This window comes from Pteropus alecto, unplaced genomic scaffold, assembly GCF_000325575.1.
Source record: "Pteropus alecto unplaced genomic scaffold, ASM32557v1 scaffold103, whole genome shotgun sequence".
Lineage (NCBI taxonomy): Eukaryota > Metazoa > Chordata > Mammalia > Chiroptera > Pteropodidae > Pteropus > Pteropus alecto.
Window position 1 is genome coordinate 11,727,343 of NW_006436288.1, and position 22,257 is coordinate 11,749,599.

Here is a 22,257-nt window from a genome sequence, read left to right on the forward strand (position 1 = left end):
CAGTTTATTAATTAAAGACTTTCTTTTTATGTTCTATAAATATTCTCAAATTTTATGAGAGATTCTATAAATATCTCATAATTTATCTCCACCAGTATTTATCTCTACCACTATTTAAATTTAGAGGTTTTTACAGGAAAGTCATTCAAAAATATTAAAAATTAAAATTAAGCCATCCAAAAATTAAATAAAAAGTAAATTCCATTCTCGAGAGATTTTTGGAAGTCTGAGTACTAATATAATTTATGTCTAAATAGTATTTTGAGTTTCTAGACTTTTTGTTCTGACAAGTCATTGTAAGGTCAGAGGTAGAAGATGAAAATATTCTTTAACAACTCCGCTTAGTCTTAAATTATTAGAGGTATTCATCCTACAAATATTTTCTCAGTGTTCGTTATACAGTTGGCACTATGGGAATATGTCCTTTATTTCAAGAGAAGATAGGGCAGGCACATGCATATTTGTGATTTGGGCAGAATGATCCATTTCATCATCCATTCGTTTAGCAAATGTTTCATGCGTATTAGGAACCAAATATTATTCTTGAAACAGAGTTTATATTGTTGATCTGGACTTTGAAGGATGCATCTGCTTTCAGTGGCAAAGATGGGAGAATGGAGAAAGATTTTGAAGGGAGAAAAAGAAATGGAACAAAGGTGTAAATAAATGTGGGAGAGAAGATAGCATAATTAAGAGGCTCATTCTTATTTGAGGGCATTATATATGTTGTTTTCTTTGCCTGGAATTTTCCACCTTGATTTCCACTTCCACTCTCTCTCACTTCCTTACTGTACTAATTCCTATTTGTTTATGTGTTGTTTCTTGCTTTAATCTTTCTTTTTCTGGAAAGCTTCCCAGAGAACCCACTCACAACGGCATGCACCTATACTGACTTTCATGTTATACTGTAAGTTTTTTGGGTTAGGCTCTATATGTCTGTTTGTCCTGTCGTTAACGTCGTAAACGCCAAGCATAGTGCCGAGTGTATATTTGGCTCTTAATAAATATGTGTAGAAAGAATAATTAAAGAAGAATGAATGGATAAATAACTGAATGAATGACTAGACTAGGGTGACAATGGAAATTAATAGGGAGATTTGGGATAATGATATTTATGTAATGGTTTAGGAGTTGTGTAGTGCACAGTCACAATTATTGTAAAGTAAGTAGGGAAGCGACACTATTTCTGTTGTACAGATGATGAAATGTTGGTTTATTAAAGTTTTAGAGTTTGATACAGATAAATATATTAAGGAATAAAATCTAGTCTTTCAAATTTTATCCCAGTTCTTTTTCAGTTTTTTGAAAGAAACATCAGCAGGACTGTCTGACTGACTGGATATCAGGATGAAAGAGGCATCAAAACTGACTTTTGAGGTTTCAAGCCTTGGTTCCAAAAGAATTGTACCTAGAGTTTAGGGGAAAGGTCAAGGTTGGGGTTCTTGGTTTGGGAGTTTTTCCACTGATATGACAGTCAAAGTTGTAGGAGATCGCTGTGGGAAACAGTATGTAGAGAGAATAGGGTTAAGTAGAGAAATCTGGTTGTCCATACTTAGGGAACAGGAATAAGAAAAAAAGACAGAAGACTTGAGAGATGAGAGTATGGGCTGGTGCTGCAACACAGACATCAGTAGGAAATTTCAGAGAAGGTGTGGTCACTGGTGTCAGAGGCTATAGAGAAGTCAGTGAAATCTGAGACTGGGAGAAAACCCACATACAGTTATCAGTGGCTTTTAAGGAGATAGCTTCAGTAGATTGGAAGTTGAGGCCAAACTGCACTTCATTACTTTATGTGAAAGCAGGAACTGAGTCTATTTTCCTATAATTATTGTGGCAGTGCATTAAAGAATTGTGTGTTGTGGGCAGATTATCTAGTTCCTGTTTTCCTAGAGTGAATATTATGTCACACCTCTCTATCTCTTTATGTATAGATATGTGTGTGTGTGTGTGTGTGTGTGTGTGTGTGTGTGTGTGTGTGTGTGTGTGTATGTATGTCTGTCTGTCTGTCTAGTCCTCGAAGCCTAATTAAATGAGCATTCAGGAACAATACCTCTAATGCGCTAGTGTGCACATGCACACACACACACACACACACACACACACACACACACACACACACACACACACACACTGTCTCTCCTTCACTCTCTTAAATAAAAGAATAGATCTGAAGAAAGTCTCCTCTCTGATTTTCCTTAGTGACTTAAAGAAGTGGAGGAAAACAAACCTGACCAGGAGCTGAAGTTAAAGGTAGGGTAGGTGTTTGCTCAGCCAAAACAATTTTTCTCCTTTGTAGAAAATGTTTGTCTTCCTGTGGCTGCTGGAAAAGTCGGCCTCTGATTCAGGTATCTGGAAGTTGTTTAGACATGAGTGATGTGAACAACCTAATTAGCATAGCAATTTAATCATTTCCATACTAAAGACCAGAGAAGATGGGGAACTTTAAGAGATCTAAAGCAGATTCTTTTCAGTTTAAGAAAAGACTAATAGTCTCCTTTTGTCTGTTTCTCCATCTATATCCTAGCTGTCTGTAATATATATGAAAACTATTTTTAAGAGAGATGAATATTAACCAAGCTCTAGCACAGCTTAAAATCATAGAAGATTACTCAGAAACATTTGGTTTAAGATTTTGAAGTACTTAGGGAGAATAGAAATTTTCATTCTTGGGGTTAGGATAAAGGATTTTGTTAAGTAAAGAGTGTAGTGGGCTTAGGGTACCTGGTGATTATCCTGCTTCAGAGTTGGCGCTTAGTTGGAGGTTGATTTCATAATAGCAACTGGAATAATGAATCTATCTCTTAAAAGTGTCTATAACCTGCAGTACCTACTGTTAATGAATCGAGTTACCTCAGGACATACATCTCACTGTGATAGTAGCATCATTTACAGAGTGGGACCTTCTAAAATGCTAGTTTATGCGCAGTACTGATGATAAAATTAATAATTTGCCAGTCAGAACAAATGAAATGTGCATATTGGTTCTTTACACAAACTATTATCTCTTGGCTCATATCTTGTTAAGGTATGGCATCTAACTTTTAAAACGTGTCTCTCTATTTCCATTATTATAGAGTTGGAGTATATAAATAAGAGATACATCTATGGAATTTTCAATTTCCAGTTTTCCTCTTGTCTTTACTATCATTAGTAAGTGTGGCTATCATTTATTTCAGTGAAAGCTTCTCAATGAGAAGAATTGTCTCTATTGAATCATTTTCTCCCTATTTCATAACCTTACCCTCCAGCTTGTCCTCCATGGCTGTTCTATTTGAAGCCTGTGAGCTAGTCAAACTGTGATCTACATTGTGTTCCTAGATGATATCTGTTCCTATCTCTTTGCCATTGCTTTTGATTGTGATACCTTCCTTCATGTCCCATCTGCTTACTTGAGTCTTTTTTCTTTTAAGAAAAGGTATTGAGCTTTCACTGAATTTGTTCCACATGTCTTAACTGCTCCTTCTTCTTCTTAACTACTTTTTTCCTGCACCACTTGCTTGGCACTTAGGTTATGCCAATTAGTATTTTTTTTTAATTGTGGTAAAATACATGTAACATAAAATTTACCATATTGTCCATTTTTAAGTGTATGGTTCACTATTCAGTATATTCACATCGTTGCGCAACCAATCTCTAGAACTTCTTCATCTTATAGAACTGAAATTCTGTAATCATGAAACAATAGCTACCATTTTCTCCTCCCCCCAGCCCCTGGCAACTCGCACACTACTTTCTATTTCTATAAATATGACTACTCTAGATATGTCATATAAATAGAATCATATAATATTTCTGTTTTTGTGACTGATTTATTTCACTTAGCAGTGTCCTCAAGGTTCATCCATGTTGTAGCATGTAATAGAGTCTCCTTGTTTTTTTTTTTTTTGGACTGAATAATATTACACCATCTGTATAGACTACATTTTGTTTATCCATTCATCTTGTCATTGGACACTTGGGTTCCTTCCTTTAGCTATTGTAAATAATGCTGCTATGAACATGGGTGTACTAATTTGTATTTTTAAAATATATTTTTATTAGTACAACTCCCATCTCTACATCTATTTTTGTCTAAGCCTTTGAGGGAAGAGACTGTGTTTTAATCCTTTTTGAATCCTAAGTACCTAGGATATTATTGTGCCTCGTTAGTAAACAATACGCAGTAACTGTTTCTTGATTGTTAGAAGAGCAGTTTTACTTTAAAGTAATTATTTTTTATTTTTAAAATTCTTTTGGGGTAAATAGTCTTTCAATTACAAGTTAGAGGAAGGCAAACCTAAATTTTCCAGAAAAATTATAACTTTGGAAATCTTAATTACTCAATGATGGCTAAGAAGCTACTTCCTCTAGGGCTCAGTTAACTTTCTTGGTCATTCCCAATTTAGATGATTTGGAAATAATGATTAACAAGAGTTGTCACAGATTCTTGGAAAGAGAGAATAGCTATTGTGCTGGTTTTTTTTGTTTTGTTTTGTTTTTTAATTTTCTTTCCTGATACTACTGCATTTTAGCAGGTAACACCAAAGGACAGGAAAAGCTAGACTAAATTTTAGTTCACAATACTAGGGGGTCTAGAAGCAATAATAATAATTCTGTAACCATTTCTTTTAACTGCCCCTTTTTAAATTTATTTTTCTAAACATTTTTCCAAAGGAAAATCATTCCATATTTTGCATAGCATATAATATCAGAATGTTTTTGAGTTGGCTACTCATGGAACTGTATGTTTTAGATTTTTTTTTTTTTTTGGCTAAAAAGTCTCTCTTTTTTTTACATCATTGTCAAACAATTCACTATGTTTTATAATTTTTTTAAAAAAATATTATTTATGCTTACAGCACCTGGTCTTCTTGGGTGGTCTCCCATCCAAGTACTAACCAGGTCTGACCCTGCTTAGCTTCTGAGATGAGACATTGGGCTTGTTTTGGGTGGCATGGCTGTAAACCATGGACTGTGGCTCTACTGAGGCGCGAACCCAGGACCTTCTGTGTGTAAAGTAGACATGCTAACCGCTACATTATGGAACCACATCCTCTTTTGTAAATTTTTTATGGGACTTGTAATGCTCTACTTTTTGGTAACTAACTTCAAAATGAATGTCTATCTTGTGATATATACACATGCGTGTATATACATATAAATGCAAATATGTATGTGTGTGTGTGTGTGTATATATATATCAGAATATAGACATATATATAGAGATAGATAGATATTCCAATTTCTTCCCCATTCTCTACTTTTATTTCCCGGTGCAAATTCTCTTCCCTGTCATTCCCTTTTGAGGGAAGGACTTTATCTTTCCTGACTTTCCAAGTTCTAAGATCATTACACTGTTAGTCTTGGTTTGACTTCAGTATATTTCTGATTGTTTCCTGATTGCAGCAGACCCAAAGTTTCAGAATCCATGAGATTTATTTAAATTAATTTTTACAGTGTTCATATGACACAGGAATCCATCTTCTGGGTATCTACCCCAGAAATTTGAAAACATTTATCTATAAAGATATATGTACCCTTGTGTTCATTGCAGCATTATTCTTGGTGGCCAAGACATGAAAACAACTGAAGTGTCCTTCAACAGATGATTGGATAAAGAAGATGTGAAACATATATACTGTGGAATACTATCAGCCACAAGAAAAGATGAAATATTGCCATTTGCAACAAAATAGATGGATCTTGAGAATATCATGGCTAAGCAAAATAAGTCAGATGGAAAAAGTCAGGAACCATATGATTTTAGTCATATGTGGGATATAAAACAAAGCAACAAACCAACAAGACAAACAAAAACTCATAAACACAGAAATGGTTTATTGGTTGCTGGATGGAAAGAGAGGGAGGGAGAGTTAGAAAAGGGTAAAGTGGTTCAAATATATGATGACAGAAGATTTGACTTTGTGTGGTGAACACAACTTGTAATAGATGATGTATTATAGAATTGTACACTTGAAACCTATATAATTTTATTAACCTATGTCACCCCAATAAATTTAATAAAAAAGAAAAGACAAAAGATTTAAAAAATTGTTTTCATTCATTCACTAATTTGCTCATTATCACATGTTTAAAAGTATTCTGTGTATCAGATACCACATACCATGTGCTGTATATCTTATCCTGTTTTCAGTGATGCCATATGCAAATTGTTGCAAATGACGGACGTTTCATGAAATGTATTAATATTGGCAAACACTTTTTTCAATAACTTTAGCTTCAAATCTTTGCTAGAGGTTGTGTGAAAAAATACGAAGTCAGAAAGCGTTGTCTTGTTGCCATTGTGTACAATGTGGGTGGTACTGTTTTAGAAGCAAATGACTGTTCACTTTTTGCTTTTAACTGTATAAATATAAATTGTCCTGAAGGCGAGGTGGGAGGCAAAACCTTGAATACTGTCCTTTCCAATATGTTTCTAAGTTCCTCGTAGCACTACACAGACCACATTAGAATGCATTGACCATCAAAGGGAAAAACAAGAGGTCCAGATAGATACTTTAATCCAAATTAGCTCCTTCAAAACAGCTTATATAGAAGGCAAACTAAACTGTCTGTCACAAGCCAACCCTTTAGAAGGAATAATGGGAATTGGACCAGCAGATGTTGAACCAAATAACTTAGATGTGGTTCACTTTGCATCTGGAGCTATTTGCATACAAAGCCAACAGGAAAGTTCAAACATTTTTCTCAAGACATTGGCAGAGAGAAACCTGGAAGACAGATGCCTTTTTGATTTCATGGTTCAGTTTTTCCATTCTCCATTCTCCTGGCCAGAAAACCTAGGACAACAAATCGGTCATTTTATTAATATCCCATTACTCTCCTTGCTAACCCTGTTTTTCCAGTAGAATCTGTATTACACATCTACAAGAATTCAGAACCTGAGTCTACACATTTTTGTTTGAGAAAAAATTTTGATATTCTGTTTTAGATTTATATGAAGAATAATAAACATTAACTGAATTTTATTCTGTTCTATATTTGAGATAAAATTTTAAGGTGAATTATTACGTAGTCACATGCTGGTAGGCAGTATATACCTATACAACTGTTTAAAAATTTTCCAATCCTTGTACTTTGTATCCATATTAGACATTTTTGCTAGCACATAAACTGGATTTCCATTGTAGAATAATAATTTTATAATATCTGTATACCAATTATTTGATAGAAGATTGCCAGATAGCTTCTTTTTGCTACTTCTGGTATTTTTTTCTTAACTCCCAGGTTATTAACTTTTCTTCGTTTTTTCTGGAGCCAGATTTTATAAATGGTGACTAAGCTGATAGCTTCTATAAAGCTGTGAGTTATTACCGTGCATGTAAGTATTAGTCTTTATGTGGATTTTCAGTAATTTATGTCAGTTGCTGTCTTCATTAATGCGTATAACAGGAAATATATCAGTGATTTTGTTATGACTTTGAAGATAAGGTTTATAGTGTTTAGAATCAAGTATCTCTGTCTGACTATGGTGTGAAGACTTTTGCCTTTGCCTTCAACTAACTGTAACTTCTCTGAAACTCAATTATTTAATCTATAAATCGAAGGACTAGATGATATCTGTGTTCTTCCAGATTTTGAGTTCTAAGTTTATTTTAACATTTATTTTCTGGTTATAATGTCTGTAATATGAGTACAGGTGAATTATGGTACCTGATTTCAACTGCATGGTTCAACTCTCACAGTACTATTCTAATAAATTACTTCTTTTCTCTGAAAACATAGCTATAAATGTAGAACACAAATATTAATGTGAAGGACTATAATATTGAAGAGAAACTTGGTCCTCTTCTATATATTCTAATTATTATCAGTTACTGTTGAAACTGATTTTTCTTATAATATTTTATACTACAATCTTTATCTAATTCTGAACTTGCTTTATAAAAAGTGGTTTTGATTTTAGGATACTATAGAATATATTTTAAAAGATAAAACAATTTTAAAACAGAGCTTTGCAGGGATTTTCTCATATTACTAAAAACTGAAACCTTGGCTGTTAATTATTTTTCTATAAGATGAACATAGTGCTCTATCATCATAATCCTGAATTAGCCAAAAAATAAATCTTCGAATCTACTTGTTTCAGTAACAGTAGGAATCATTGCCCAGTGTTCATATACCAATATAGAAATTTCTACATATTTATCCCTCTGAATTATGTTTGGCCTCAGAAAATAAACTTTTTATTGTTTTTGACAGACAGGCAGGCACACATATATAGTATAAAAGGCATGAAAGAAAAGAGAAATGTTAATAAGGTACAATGAAAATTTTTTTTATCTTAGTCCCCTGGTTGCACTTCCCCGATTTAACTTGTTTTATATTTTCTTTTGCAACCCCTCAGATATCTTCCAGGCACATAAAAATGTGAATGTATCCTCCTTTTTTTTTTTCTTTGTTTTTACACATATGTCACATATTGTATATACCTACTAATAACTCTTGCTTTTTTTCTCCCACAATAAGAGCTACTTCTACAGGAGTACTTAGAGAATTTTGAAATTCATTTTAGTATTTGCATAGTACTCTTTAACATGGATGTACCGGTTTTCATGTAACCAATTATTTCCCTCCTAGTTTCTTGCTGCTTACAAACACCCCTAAAGTGAATATTCTTGTATGTATGTTCAGCAACACTATTTTAATTTAGATGATAATTTATGTTTCTGTGACATACTAGAAAGATCAATAGAAATTATCAAATAGTTCACTTACTGACTTTATTAATGTAAGTATGGGGCAAACATGCTCTCTAATTCTAAATAATGTCAGATTTCTTATTTATATGGTCACACATAAGAACTATTGATCACATTGAATGCGATGGTAATTTTATAAGTACATTGAAAATAAAGTCTTTTTAGCTGACCCTGGACAAATTAGTGGTAGCATGATAGGTTGACATGGTCTTTAGTTGTCACATTGTATTTTTTAATGTATCAAATAATGTTTATTGCAACATTGTTTAGAATAACTCTAAACTAGAAACAACCCAACTGTCCATCAAAAGTAAAAAGTTTAATATTTTGGGATATTTTTATATAATAAAACACTATACACTTAGAAAATTAACAGTCTATAGCTACACATAACAACATGAAAGAATCTCATGAACATATATACTGTCCTTACACTATCTTTAAGGGATCAATATGAGGTCTTAATTGACAAACTGTTTTATAATTCAGATCCTAGTGCTGGAATCCTTGAAGTCTACTGGGTCAGCCTCCCTTTGGAGTCCTGGAATTCTTTTTTTTTTTTTTTTTTTAAATTTCCATTCCCCCACCCCCACCCCTTTGGCAACCATCAGCTTGTTTTCTGTATCTATGGGTCTGTTTCTATTTTGTTTATTCATTTATTTTGTTTTGTTTTTAGATTTCACGTTTAAGAGAATCATATGGTTTTTGTCTTTGTCTGACTTATTTCACTTGGCATAATACCCTCTAGGTCCATCCATGTTGTTGCAAATGGCAAGATTTTATCTTTTTATTGCTGAACAATATTTCATCATGTATCTATACCACATCTTCTCTATCCATTCATTTATCGTTGGCTGTTACTAGTAATGCTGCAGTAAGCACAGGGACGCATCTATCTTTTGGAATTATTGTTTTTGTTTTTGTTCAGATAAGACTCAGAAGTGGGATTGCCGGATTGTATCGTAAATCTATTTTTAATTTTTTGAGGAATCTCCATACTGTTTCCATAGTGGCTACACTCATTTATAATCCTACCAATAGTGCATGAGGATTCCCTTTTCTTTACATCCTCACCAGCACTTGTTGATTTATTGATGAGGGCTACTCTGACAGGTGTGAAGTGATATCTTATTGTGGTGGACCTCTTTAGATGGATTAGTTTGGATGAAGTACCTGTAATAATGGACACATATTTTAGGATAAACAACACAGAGACCACCTAAAGTATTTAGAAATTATAACAGAAAGATGTTTCAGGATATACTTTAGAACTGTGAAGAAACAGTGGAGTTTTTACCAAATCTTAATCCTGTAGAAAGTTTGCCTGATATAAAGGATTTGATCATTTTGTATTTGTCAAGTCTGAGGTCAGGATAAAGGAAGTGGGTAAAAGGTGATTCAGCTAATTTGGATGGAAACTTTAATTCAGTTTGGCAAACATCACAGAGTTGACAAAACACTGTAATCAAGTATTACATATAGTTTGGTTATTATGAAACCCAACTAAATTTAGCCAACTAAATCAACTGTTACTTTCTTCTTCAACCATCTGCTTAACATTTAGGGACACATAGCAAGTAAAACAAAGGAAAATTTTGGTGATATATTTGTTCATTTATCCAACAAATAAACATTTATTGAACTTATTGATCCATTAGGTTCCTAAAGGGACATTCTCATATGATTTTAAATCCTTAGTCTTATGATCTAAACACAGATACTTAGTTTTGATGGAATGTTTGATGAAATTTATGAATTTTATTTCTCCTAAAAGTTGAAGATAGATTACTTGCACATTGGTTATGATCCTGTTTGAAGCCTGGGGGTAAGACTCTTTATTTTCTACCTTCTCTTGTTTTTTTTTTTTTTCCTCCTCTCTGTTCAATAAGCATTTGTTATCTATAAAGTACAGGGGGAATAATGGAAAACAACAAGATAGACAATGCTATGAATTCGTTAAATTAACATTTGTTAAGTGGAGCATTGGCTGCCAGAGAGTGAGTTGCATTTCAACTGCAGACTGCAAGAGAAATCGAAATATAGAAGTTTATAATTCACAGGTCCTGGAGGAAGTACATGGCATGTCTCAAGGTACCACATGGAGAAGTCAAGGCAGGGTACAGATGGAGAGACAGGACCTGGAACACATGCCTTTATTAGGGTCCCTGGGGAGTGATTTGGGGTTCCTGGACTAAGGCTGGATTAATCAATTCAAACCAAAAGAGCTAGGTTTTGGTAATATCCATGGGGATGTTATTTTATCTAAGGGGCGCACAGGGGTAAGGCCTTGGGAGGCAGGGAGAGATTGTTGATCGCAAAGGCTGTTGGAGAAGTCATATCATATTTTCTTGTGACTCAATAGGCTGTTATATAAGGAATGTACTTGCATGAGAGGGCTAGTGTCAGTTTAAGGTCTCTGCAGGCCACTTGGCCAAACAAAATGGATGCTCAGGCAGCAATACCATGGAGTAGCTTAGCTAAACTCTTGACATACAAGATGTCTGCCTTCATGAGTCTTATAGACTAGAAAGGTGCACAGAAATGAAATAATTATAGATAATTAATTATAACTAGGACTTTTTGAGGTAGATATAGGTGTCAGTGTGAACAGAGAGAGTGAGGTGCGCACTGCATTATAGCCTGGAAGGATATCAGACCACTGCCCGAGTCCAAATAGGGGTAAGCAGGGTAAAAGCCTGTAATGTTTAGGAAGGCAAGGCTTATGTGAAAAACCTCAAAGCTTTGCAGCAGAGAGGATATAGATCTTTTTGCTTTCCAAATATTAACTTTAGTCAGTGTTGACACTCTAATTTTATTTTTGTTTTCTGGTTTATTAATTTCAACGATTGTTACTTGCTTTATTTTGTTGGGTTTATTGTTGTATTTTTCTAATTTAAAAAATTTCGATGTTTCTCTCTTTAACTTTTACTTTTCTTTTGAAATATAGGTATTCAGGGTTATAGCTTCTTTATCCAATCATCTTTAACCAATCAGCATTAGGTTGCTTTCAATCTTGACTATTGTGAATAGCGCTGCCAAGAACATAGAGATGCGTAGATCTTTACGAATTATTGTTTTGGTTTTCTCTGGATAAATACCCAGAATTGCAATTGCTGGCTCAAAAGGTAGATCTATTTTTAATTTTTTGAGGACCCTCTAGGCTGTTTTCCATAGTGAATATACCAATTTGCAATCCTACCAACAGTGTATGTGGGTTCCCTTTTCTCCACATCCTCACCAACACTTGTTATTTTTTGATTTATTCATGATAGCCATTCTGACAGGTGTGAGGTGACATCTCATTGTGGTTTCAATTTGCATTTCTCAGATGATTAGTATACCACATCTTTATTTAATTGCCTACTGAAGGTGAAGGGATTAAGAAGTATAAATTGGCAGTTTCAGAAGTCACAGGGATGTAAAGTACAGCAGAGGGAATATAGTCAATGATATTGTAATGACTACTTATGATGACAGGTGGGTACTAGACTTATTGGGGGGTCGGGGGGGAGGGTCACTTCATAAGTGATATAAATATCTAACCACTATGCTGGACACCTGAAATGAATATAATATTGAATATCAACTCATTGAAAAATAAAAAAATAAAATAAAAAGAACAAGGATAAGCACTTTCAAACAAATATAGTGAGTTTGCCAAGAACGACCCTCTCTTTCTGAAAAATTCTCAAAGATGAACGTCCAGCAGAAGGAAAAAGATTTGTGACGGAGAGTTCAAGTTGCAAGAAGAAGTAAAGAAAAAAATGATAAATATGCAGGTAAATCCAATATACTTTATCTATATAAAAGATATAATAATAGCAATGCCTTGTGGAGTTAAATACATATTTAACTATATAAATATATATGCAGACTGTGGGAATATATATGTAAAAAATACTGGACAACAATAGCATAATAACCAGAGAGGAAATTATTCAAGTTTAAATGTTCCACAGTCATTGTATCTTTCAAGAGGAGAATAAAGATACTGATTTGCTTCAGGCTTTAATAAGTTAAGAATGCTTGTTAAAATTTCTAGGAAAACTACCAAAGGAAGAGGACTAGAGTATTTAATTTCCAAACTGGTAGAGCATAGGAAATAGGAAACAAGAAAATCAATTCTAAAAGGTAAAAAAAACGAAAAAGAAACAGAATGGCAGTATAAATAGAAAACCAAAACTAAGATGGTGGGGAAAAAGTACCATATATGTACATCAGTAATTACATTAAGATATAAATGGACTAAGTATTCCAATTCAAAGACACTGATTATCAGACTGGATAAACAAATAAAACTTAGCTTTATGCTAGATATGTATGTATGGAAAGGAGTTGTAAACCTTTTAATTAAAAGCTATGTTTTAAGATATAGTAAGAACCATCTGAATATCATAATTTAAAGCTCAAAATGTATATATAGTCAAGTAAGAGATAACTAAAACAATGAAAAATAACTTTATTCAAAATATTTACAATGAATAAAAGAAAGACTTGTATGCTACCATTAAGTTGATAATCTTTTTTTCTGCCTTTGATAATTTTCGTTATCCTATCCTTATAAAACAGTTTTTTAAATTCCAAATTAAATCTAATATGATTTAAGCAGAACTATGGGATAGTCATGCTATTCACCATAGAAGCTGAAATATATGAAAAAAATTATTGTAGAATTATTGATAATTTTACTAATCTATAAGATTATTTTGAGTTGCTTATAACTCAAACTTGAAATAACAGAATATCATCTTTATTTTATTGCCACTTTTGCTTAGATTTTAAATTTGAAATGTATTTATATGGCACATTATTGTTTCATGGAAATTACTGTTTGTTCATTGGTAAAGATATGTCTCTCTAGGGTAAAATAAACTTTGTTGTATATAGAGTGGAGACTTTAAAGGAGGCACATTTTGACAATCTCTATTTTAGAAGTAGTCAAGGAAGCTGCATGTCAATTGTTTATTTCCTCTAGGATGACTGTTGTGAGTAGATTTAAGTCTCTAGCCTCTTTAGATTCTTATAGTCTATAGATTTCCCTATTTTCATTTGGATGTCTATTAGATATTCAAAATCAACATATCCTTTTTTATTTTTTGGCTTGGTGTTTGTACTACTATCTATGAAATAGTATATATTAACTATCTCCTCCTATAAATAGCTTCTTCAAAGGACATGTTGGATTATTTGACATTGGATTAACTTTCTGGCTGTCTTCCCTTCAAAATATGATCAAGTAGAATCCCATCTTGTTACAAAGGCAGCAGTGCTCATGGATGAAAAAATGACCCTGATAAATTCTGTATTGTCTAGAAGCTCTGTGAATTAGCCGTATATACCTCTTTGGAAGCCATAGTTTTTGAGTTTAATAAGTGTGTTAAAACTGGTAACTGAAAGTGTCTGTTTTGAGACCATGGTAGCTTTGCCTAGGCTGTTTCAAGAGATACTGACTCTTGTGGAACATATGGCAGGCTTCTAAGCCAAGGTGGGCCTCACCATTGCCTGTGAAGACCTTGTCTGCTTGCATATAAGTTGTGACGTGGGTTGATGGCAGAGACTAGCCCCTATATTGCTGCAGGGACTTGTGAAAGAGAAACTTTTGACATTGCTTGTGTGCTGTGTTTCTATCCCATATTTTGTAAGTGAATCTGATGCCCCGTGTGGTCTAGGATAGTTTTAAAGAGTCCAAGTGTCTAGTTGGAAATGAAAGACCCTCTTGTAGGCATTGCAAAGTTCAGATCTGAACTCCTTTTCTGCCCCGAACCTTCTCCACCAGCAGCCTTCCCCATCTTACTTGTTGGCAACTCTATCCTTCCATTATTACTTAATCAAAATATTGGAATCATCCTTGATACTTGTTTTTTTTTTTCTCTTATCCCCTGTATCCAATCTGCCAGGGAGTCTTTTTACCTGTACTTACAAAATATATACAGTATTTTGTCACTTCTTATTTTTCTACTCTCGCCATCCTGATTTGAGTCACCACCATCTCTTGACTGGATTACCGAAAAGGCATACTGAACAGATCTCGTATTTTCTACTCTTGTCCACAGCAATCTATTCTCAAAACAGCTATCACAGTGATTGATGCCTTTAATACATAGGTCATCTCTGCTCATAAACCTAAATTGGCTAACAGAAGTTTCCCAAACTTTTTGGGTGGCAGATAATTTATTTCTGAGACAGGCATTTCTCCCAAATTTTAGGGTATTTTAGGGTATTTTCTAGGCACATATTTGTTGCAGTACAAATAAACTGTTTTCTTGATAAAAAATTTAGTGTACACAGATAACTTTTGAGGCTGCCTGATTCAGTTAGATTTCCTGGACTTTCTAACTCCCTGCTTTCACCCTTTGTGCTTGTACTTTTTTGTATTTAATGTTTATTTATAGAAATAGTGAATGTTAGCCTATCCTTCTCCATCTCCATAAACATGGCCAGGCTTTATTTAGTTTTTGTGAATTCTCTATGTTAGGATTAAAGTAGCACAATTTTATTCATGGTCAGCAGTGAGGATTACATAAAAATAAAAGTTTGTTATTTACTCTAAAATGATGTTTTTTGTGGAGTGGGGATCTGGTCTTTGCATTACTCTCTGTGAAATACTACATATTAACTATCTCCTATAAATAGCTTCTAAAGAAGAAGACTTTTTAATCTCTGAAATATAACTCTGTTTTCATGAACTTGAAAAGTTTCAAGGAATATTCCTCCAAGTGGTATTATATTATGGACAGTGGGTGGAAACGACTGTTATTAAGAATTAGGAAAGGTCCATTGTAGTCTTAATCTGTAACTGTTTAGCAGGATGATATAGGTAAGACATTTGAATTTTTTAGACCTCATTAACTGTTAAAATGTAAAATTTCTTTTTTATGCTGTTTTAGTTACAGACACTGGTTTGTTGTAACCAGGTGAGAAGTTTGGGATACTTTCTCCAAAGAGGCCTTAGAGATGGACAGTCATTTCCTTATTAAATTTGCCTCTGTTCAGTGTTGGGAATTGGTCCTTGCAGACTCAGTAACCTAATTTTGTCAATATATTGAGATTAGATTAATCTCTTAGAGACAAACTAAATTTATGAAATTTAAATTTAAAGAACAGAATGTCAGTTTATTAACTTACAATGATGAATTTCTCTACGAGAGAGTGGAATACTCAGAATCCATTCTCTTCCTTTAGACAGAACAAATGGTAAACCACATTGTGATCAAAAGGGGTGTGGTAAACAAGGAATTAGAATAGAGTTAAATAAATTTATTTTAATGACACTATGGCGAGATAGCATGTTTTTTTCACATTATAGAAATGGATTTGCCAAAAGGACTGAAATAATTTAAAATGCTGGCTTGTGTCTTTTTTCCCTGGATAATATTTAGATGAACTCTGCCAATATTTGTCTGTATATCTTTCCTTTTAAGTTTCTGGAGTGGCTAATCAATATTTTTTCTAATTGTTTGTATCCTAGAAAAATTAATATTTTCTACGTCAGCCTTTCTGTCTTTGGAATAGTTTTATTTAGAGATTTTGTATATTTGTATGTTTAGATCACTCATGTGATTATTCTTCTTATTTTTAAAGCAATTCTCTAGTCATTATATTATTTGATTATCATAAATTTTTTTGTGGACGATAGTGTTGTTTTATTCATTTTTTAAATATAGAAATGAAAGTCCAGTGACTTGTCCTGAGGTATTGAGTTTTAAGTGTAGAACTGGGATGTGACTATTAAAGTTCAATTTTTCCTTGCTATTCTATGTTTTCTCTTGAGGAGGGGCTTGAGTTCCCTTACAGGGTACACTGAGGAAGTAAACATATATTTGAGGTATTGATGTCTCTCTAATCTCAAACTTTTTCTTTTCTTTTCTAAATTATACCTTCCTAGACAATCAAATAAGTTTTCATCAAGGCAATGTAAGTCACTTGTGTTTTATTCTTTGTTCATTGTAGACGTAGGATCACACTGCAGTTGACTATCACTTTTTTTTTGGTGAGTTAAATACTGAATATTTTAAACCTCAAACTGATATTTCCCTTAAATGAACAATTTGTAAGGCTTCACACCCATTCATGAGTTTTTTTTTTTTTTTTTAAAGCATAGTGTTTTTCAGTATTGGTATTACTTATTAAATTTTTTATTTATTTTATTTGTTTTAGTCTTCTATGCTTCCAAGAAGTATAACTTTGGCATTTTATTGCGCATTTTTGTGACAAACATTCCTTAGATGAAGGCATATCCCCCTTTTGAATTTTTACTTTGAGAACTGCAAGTTGTACACCTCTTTCAATTTACTTCAGCCACATGGTTCATTAAGTTTAATGAATATAATGGTCATAGAACTTTATTTAAACTACCAAATTCTGGATTTGGGCATATAAAATTTCTTGGAGGTAATTCTAGGATTTTAGTTGTCTAATAGCTGCTATTAGCTATTAGATTTCTAATAGCTGCTTTTAAATTTTTGGAAAAGAGGATATAATGACATCCAGTAGAGTTAAGAGTTGTGATATGTAGCGCACTCAAATTTTGCTTTTGAGTCCCTGCTTTGGGTTGATTGGTATATGGCTTTACATATCTAGTTCTAAGAATATGTTGGTGTGATGACTTACATTTTTTTAAGAATAGTATTTTCATCATATTGATTTTAAAAAAAAGTAGGCTGGTTTGCTGGTGTTGAAAACTGTTATGATTATAAAGTGTATAAAAGCCACATAGATGTATTATATATATAGTCCTGTCGTTGCTGCTTAACTTTGATGAGAATACTTAAGTATAGCACTCTATTTGGGTAGTATAGGTGCTTCGGACATAAACGTGGGCAAAATATCCTCAAGGCTCTAAAGTGAACAGTACCATTTGTAGACAGTAATACTCTTGTGTAAGTCTGAGTCAGCTTCTGGCAAATGGAAGTTATGTTGTAATCTACTGATACCTGTCAGTATGCTGCTATCAGACATTTTTATTGATACTTCTATTTTTGATTTTGATAACAGAGAAAGGAAATTTAACTTCAAGACACATAGTATTTAAGTCAAATGTATGAGTATACATTATTAAAAGATTCGTAGCAAAAGTGACATGAGCATATAGAAGGAAAATAGTAAGAATAGTAGAATAAGAGAAGAGGAAATCTGCAGTTGAAGAAAGAACAGTACACTTAGAAGAAAGAGAGAATAGAAAATAATCTCCATAGTTTAAAGAGAATGGAAATTGTGGTAAGCTTTATAATGAAGGTTTAAGGAAAGAGAAAAGAAGACATAATTGTGAATTATGTTTTGCTAATATTCACATACTATACCTAGATTTCCTTTGCCATTTGATTAACTGGAAGGGCAGAAGTGGTCTTTTGTTTTACTTCATTAGTTTTGCTTTCCATTGGCAGTAGGATACAGTTAAGTTCATTTGAGGACTGATGGTTTTACTTTATTCTTTTAATTGGCATTGTTAAATTACAGTATATATGCTAGCTAGGCATTTTTTTTCTTTCTTTTTAGGTTTTTTAATAACAGAAGTAACTTGTTGGTATCATTGAAATGCATACTTAACTGGAAAGTTAGTTTCATTAAATTATTCTGAAGTTTTCATCTTTTTATTTTTACTTGATGCTTTTATTATTATGTAGTCTACATTTTATTTCCTTGTTTTGTATTTTTCATACACACTCTCACACACACACAAATTCAAAATCCTACATGATTTTAACTTGCATTTTTAGTCATTCCGGAGTGGAGAAGCTTTGGAGTCAGACACAAATTCTGATTATGACTTGACAATCTTCTAGCTGTAAGGTCATAGATATAATAGTTAACCCTAAAATCTTAATTTCTTCATTTATAAAATGGTTGTTATTGTAGGATCAAATCAGTTGACACACACAAAAATATTTTGTACCATACCTGGAGCAAAGCATATGTTCGGTCAATGACAGTTCTTTTTCCTTTCTTCAGCTTAACAGAAATTTAAGCTATTCTTTTCGTTTATGGAGAAAAAAAATGTTTTTTAATGAAAACCGCATTGTCTAAATTCAGCACAAGTTTCATGTTTTTCTGATTCTGGCTCTGTTCATTATCTTTAAATTATTTTATATTTTATAGCTTTTTATATATTGAATGTTACTAACAGACATATAAATTCTGTGATGTCTACTTGAGTTTTGATTATTTTCTTCTCCCTTTCTGAAATATATTTCACTTGCAATTGCAATTTATTTTAGCATTACTTTAGTCTCCATAAATTAGTGCTATTTTGACTTTTCCTTTGAACTGGTTATAACATTTACCTGGTTTCCTCATTGTTCGAATAGAATAAAATGACTATTCAGATTCTCTGCCCAGTTTTTAATTGGATTTTTTTACATCGATTGTATGAATTTTTAAAAATATATTTTGAGTACTAATTTCTAATCATATATATGATTTGCAAACATTTTCTCCCATTTAGTAGGTTGCTTTTTTGTTTTGTTGATGGTTTTCTTTGCTGTGCAGAAGCTTTTTCGTTTGATGTAGTTCCACTTGTTCATTTTTGCTTTTGTTGTCTTTGCTTTTGATGTCTGAAAAAAACTCCTAAAGGTCCACTTTCCATAGACAGGAGCCCAAAACTGCCTTAGCATATCACTCTGCATATTACTTTAACTTAAATTTTGATATCTTTTTTTCTACCTTTTGGAAAATTGCTTAGAATTTGTCTATGTTTGGTCACTTCATGTGAGCAATACTTAAAAGGAAAGCAAACCTCAGATTTTAGATGGTAGTTTGGCTTAAAGATATTTATGATTTTGAAATTTTTTTTCTGTGTTTTTCAAACTTCCTAGACTCATTAGGTAATTCTGGATTTTATTAGTTTATTTCTCTTCTTATTTATATTTATATTTTGGATGTTGTGGGGTTTTCTTCCTGTTGTGATAATAAATAAGCAGTGTTGAATTAAGTAGCTTTTTTAAAATTTTCCTTTTCAAAAGGTTATATTAATATGATATTTTGTGTTGGTCGTGCTAGCAATCGGTTTTGCGGACTCCATTACACGTCTTGTTTAGAAATTAAAACATAGTTTTTTTTTTAGTAATTTGCATAATTCTAAAAATCACTCTTTACGGTTTGTGATATATGGTGTTGCCTACCCTGTCCTTACAAACACATTATTATTCCTCAAAGAAACAAGTAGAAGTGGAGCTTTCATTTATAGAACACGCTGGAGAATAATGAAAGATAACTAAAATGGTAGAAGTTTCATCAATTATATAATCCCTCTTTTATTAAAAAGGTGACCATTAGTGTTTCTTGTGTTCCTGCCTATTGTCCTTTTTAAAGCTATTATATATTTTTCCTTAAATCTCTAACCTAGATATCCTAGATGAATCTTGAAATCCATTAAATTATCCATTAAGTTATAAATCAAGGGGCATGTCATGTAGGGAATCCTTGTATAGAGTGAATACTGACTTTTACTCTGTTTTCTGTCAATTAAAAAAAAATGTCTACTTTATATTTACTAAGGAATGTCTACTTTATATTTACTAAGGAATCTTCAGATTTAGATATATTATTTGGATCTTTCAGTTTTCACATATTTCTTTTTCTTACATGAGTGATTTTACTATATATGTGACTTTGAAAATTCTCAACAATGAGCATCAAACAGGAAAAAGTGAGTTCATACTTAGACCTGAAAATAAATCAGTGGATTAGAGGACTTGAGAAGACAATTTGTGAAAGATAATCACTAGCCTCTGATGTACCTGTGAGATGAAAGAATGGTGAAAAAGAAGCACCTGGACTGGTAAGAGTGTTTGAATGACAATTAAAGACCAAAAATATTTTTTAACTTAAAAGCTATAAAAAACATTATTTTATTAGTATTCTCCTCCTGTGTTATTTAGCTGTTGACAAAGATAAACAGATTTCTCTGGGTATAGTTAAAAATGCATGGGTACTTACACCTGTTTCTTGTTTAGACTTTATAAAAGTTATGCTTATGGAAATAAAACAGAGTTGACCACAGGCAGAATTACTGGAAAAAAAATTGCGTAATATTTGGAAACTTGGTGTCTTTTGCTTGTGTGATGTTCTGCCGTAGTGAGCTTTTTTTGTGTTTTAGAAGAGGTCCATCAGTGAAAAATGATGTACCCAGTGAATTTGCTAATTACCATTACAAAGTTAAACATGAAGAGCTGCCATTAATTGTACTTTTGATTATCTTTATAAGCTATAATGGAGTGTATGCTTACCTTGTATCCTCTAAGTCATAGGGTGGAAAGATTTTACATTTGAAATGAAACAAATTGTCTCTGTACTCTTACAACTTAAAATCAAGGAAACAAACAAAATATCTAAAGAAACAAGTTGTGTAGATTTCTACTTCTTAAAAAATTTTTGGCTGAGTGTGGTGCTGTGGGTACACTTGACCTGAATTTAAATGTTTTGAGCATGAAGACTGACACCAGTCAACTGTTAACAGACCGAAGAATATTGTACAGTTTGAAACTTTAAAAATTGTATCTTCCTGACTAGGTGAGAAGATAGTAAAATTTTACACATAGGAAATTGTAGTTTTCTATTATTAAGCTTAAAAATTCCCATTAAGTAAAATATATATAAAACATGTATTCCATAAAAATTATAATATTTTCAGTCTACAGATGTGGACATTATTTACCAATGCGGATTTTTTTAGGGCGAGTTATTATTATTGAATAGCCACCTGAAATTCAGTGAAGATATGTATATTCTAGCATAGCAAAAAACTTAGAGGTTAAATGAAAAAATTCTAGTTTCCCTTTAGAGGTTAATCTATTTATATATTCCCTTTTCTTTTACAGCACTACTCATTTATTTTCTCATTTTATTTTTAAAAGAGGATGTAGATTATGATATATTCAGCGAACATTTATATTATCAAGTTAAGCAAATTTCAGAAAATCCCACTAATGTCTCATAATTTGAAAGCACATGTAAATTATAGTCATTTTAAGTTCAACTTTATGTTTGGAATAAGTATTGATGTGATTGATTAGCAGGATATCAGAAAGGCTTGCAACTTCAAATCTTGTGTTTATTTGCCTGTTACTGATTCTTGACGTCTTTTCACAGAAGCATAATTTTTTCAGTAAACTTATTGGTATTATCTTTATTTTGGATTAGGGTTCCCCCTCACACCCCTTTATCTATGCAGAGCAAGTCTTGATCCGTGGGGATAATGTAGCTCGTGGGAGTTAAGTATTACAACCAGGAAGGGCATTGAAACAAGAATGCTTCAGCATTATATTCTTTAGCATGTGTAATTATTTTTTTTTGTTATATTTAAGAATTACGCTCATGTATCTAACATTTAACTTAAGAAATAGAACATTACCATTTGTAGTGCTCTTCTTCCGTTCTATTCCTGTGCTTTCCCCCAGAGGAAACCACAATAATAAATATTTGCTATCATTTCCTTGTTTTTGTAAAAAACATTTTTTTGTGTATATGTGTGTATGTATACATATATATTATATATTCATATGTATGTGTACATATATATGTGTGTGTGTGTGTATATATATATATATATATATATAGA

General features: G+C 32.5%; 1 protein-coding gene across 1 annotated transcript in view; it reads left to right on the plus strand.

Annotated features, from left to right (window-relative positions):
• CCDC91 (coiled-coil domain containing 91) overlaps positions 1-22,257 on the plus strand; it is a 281,509-nt gene that overhangs the window by 55,292 nt on the left and 203,960 nt on the right. The gene's annotated exons all lie outside the window — the stretch shown is intronic.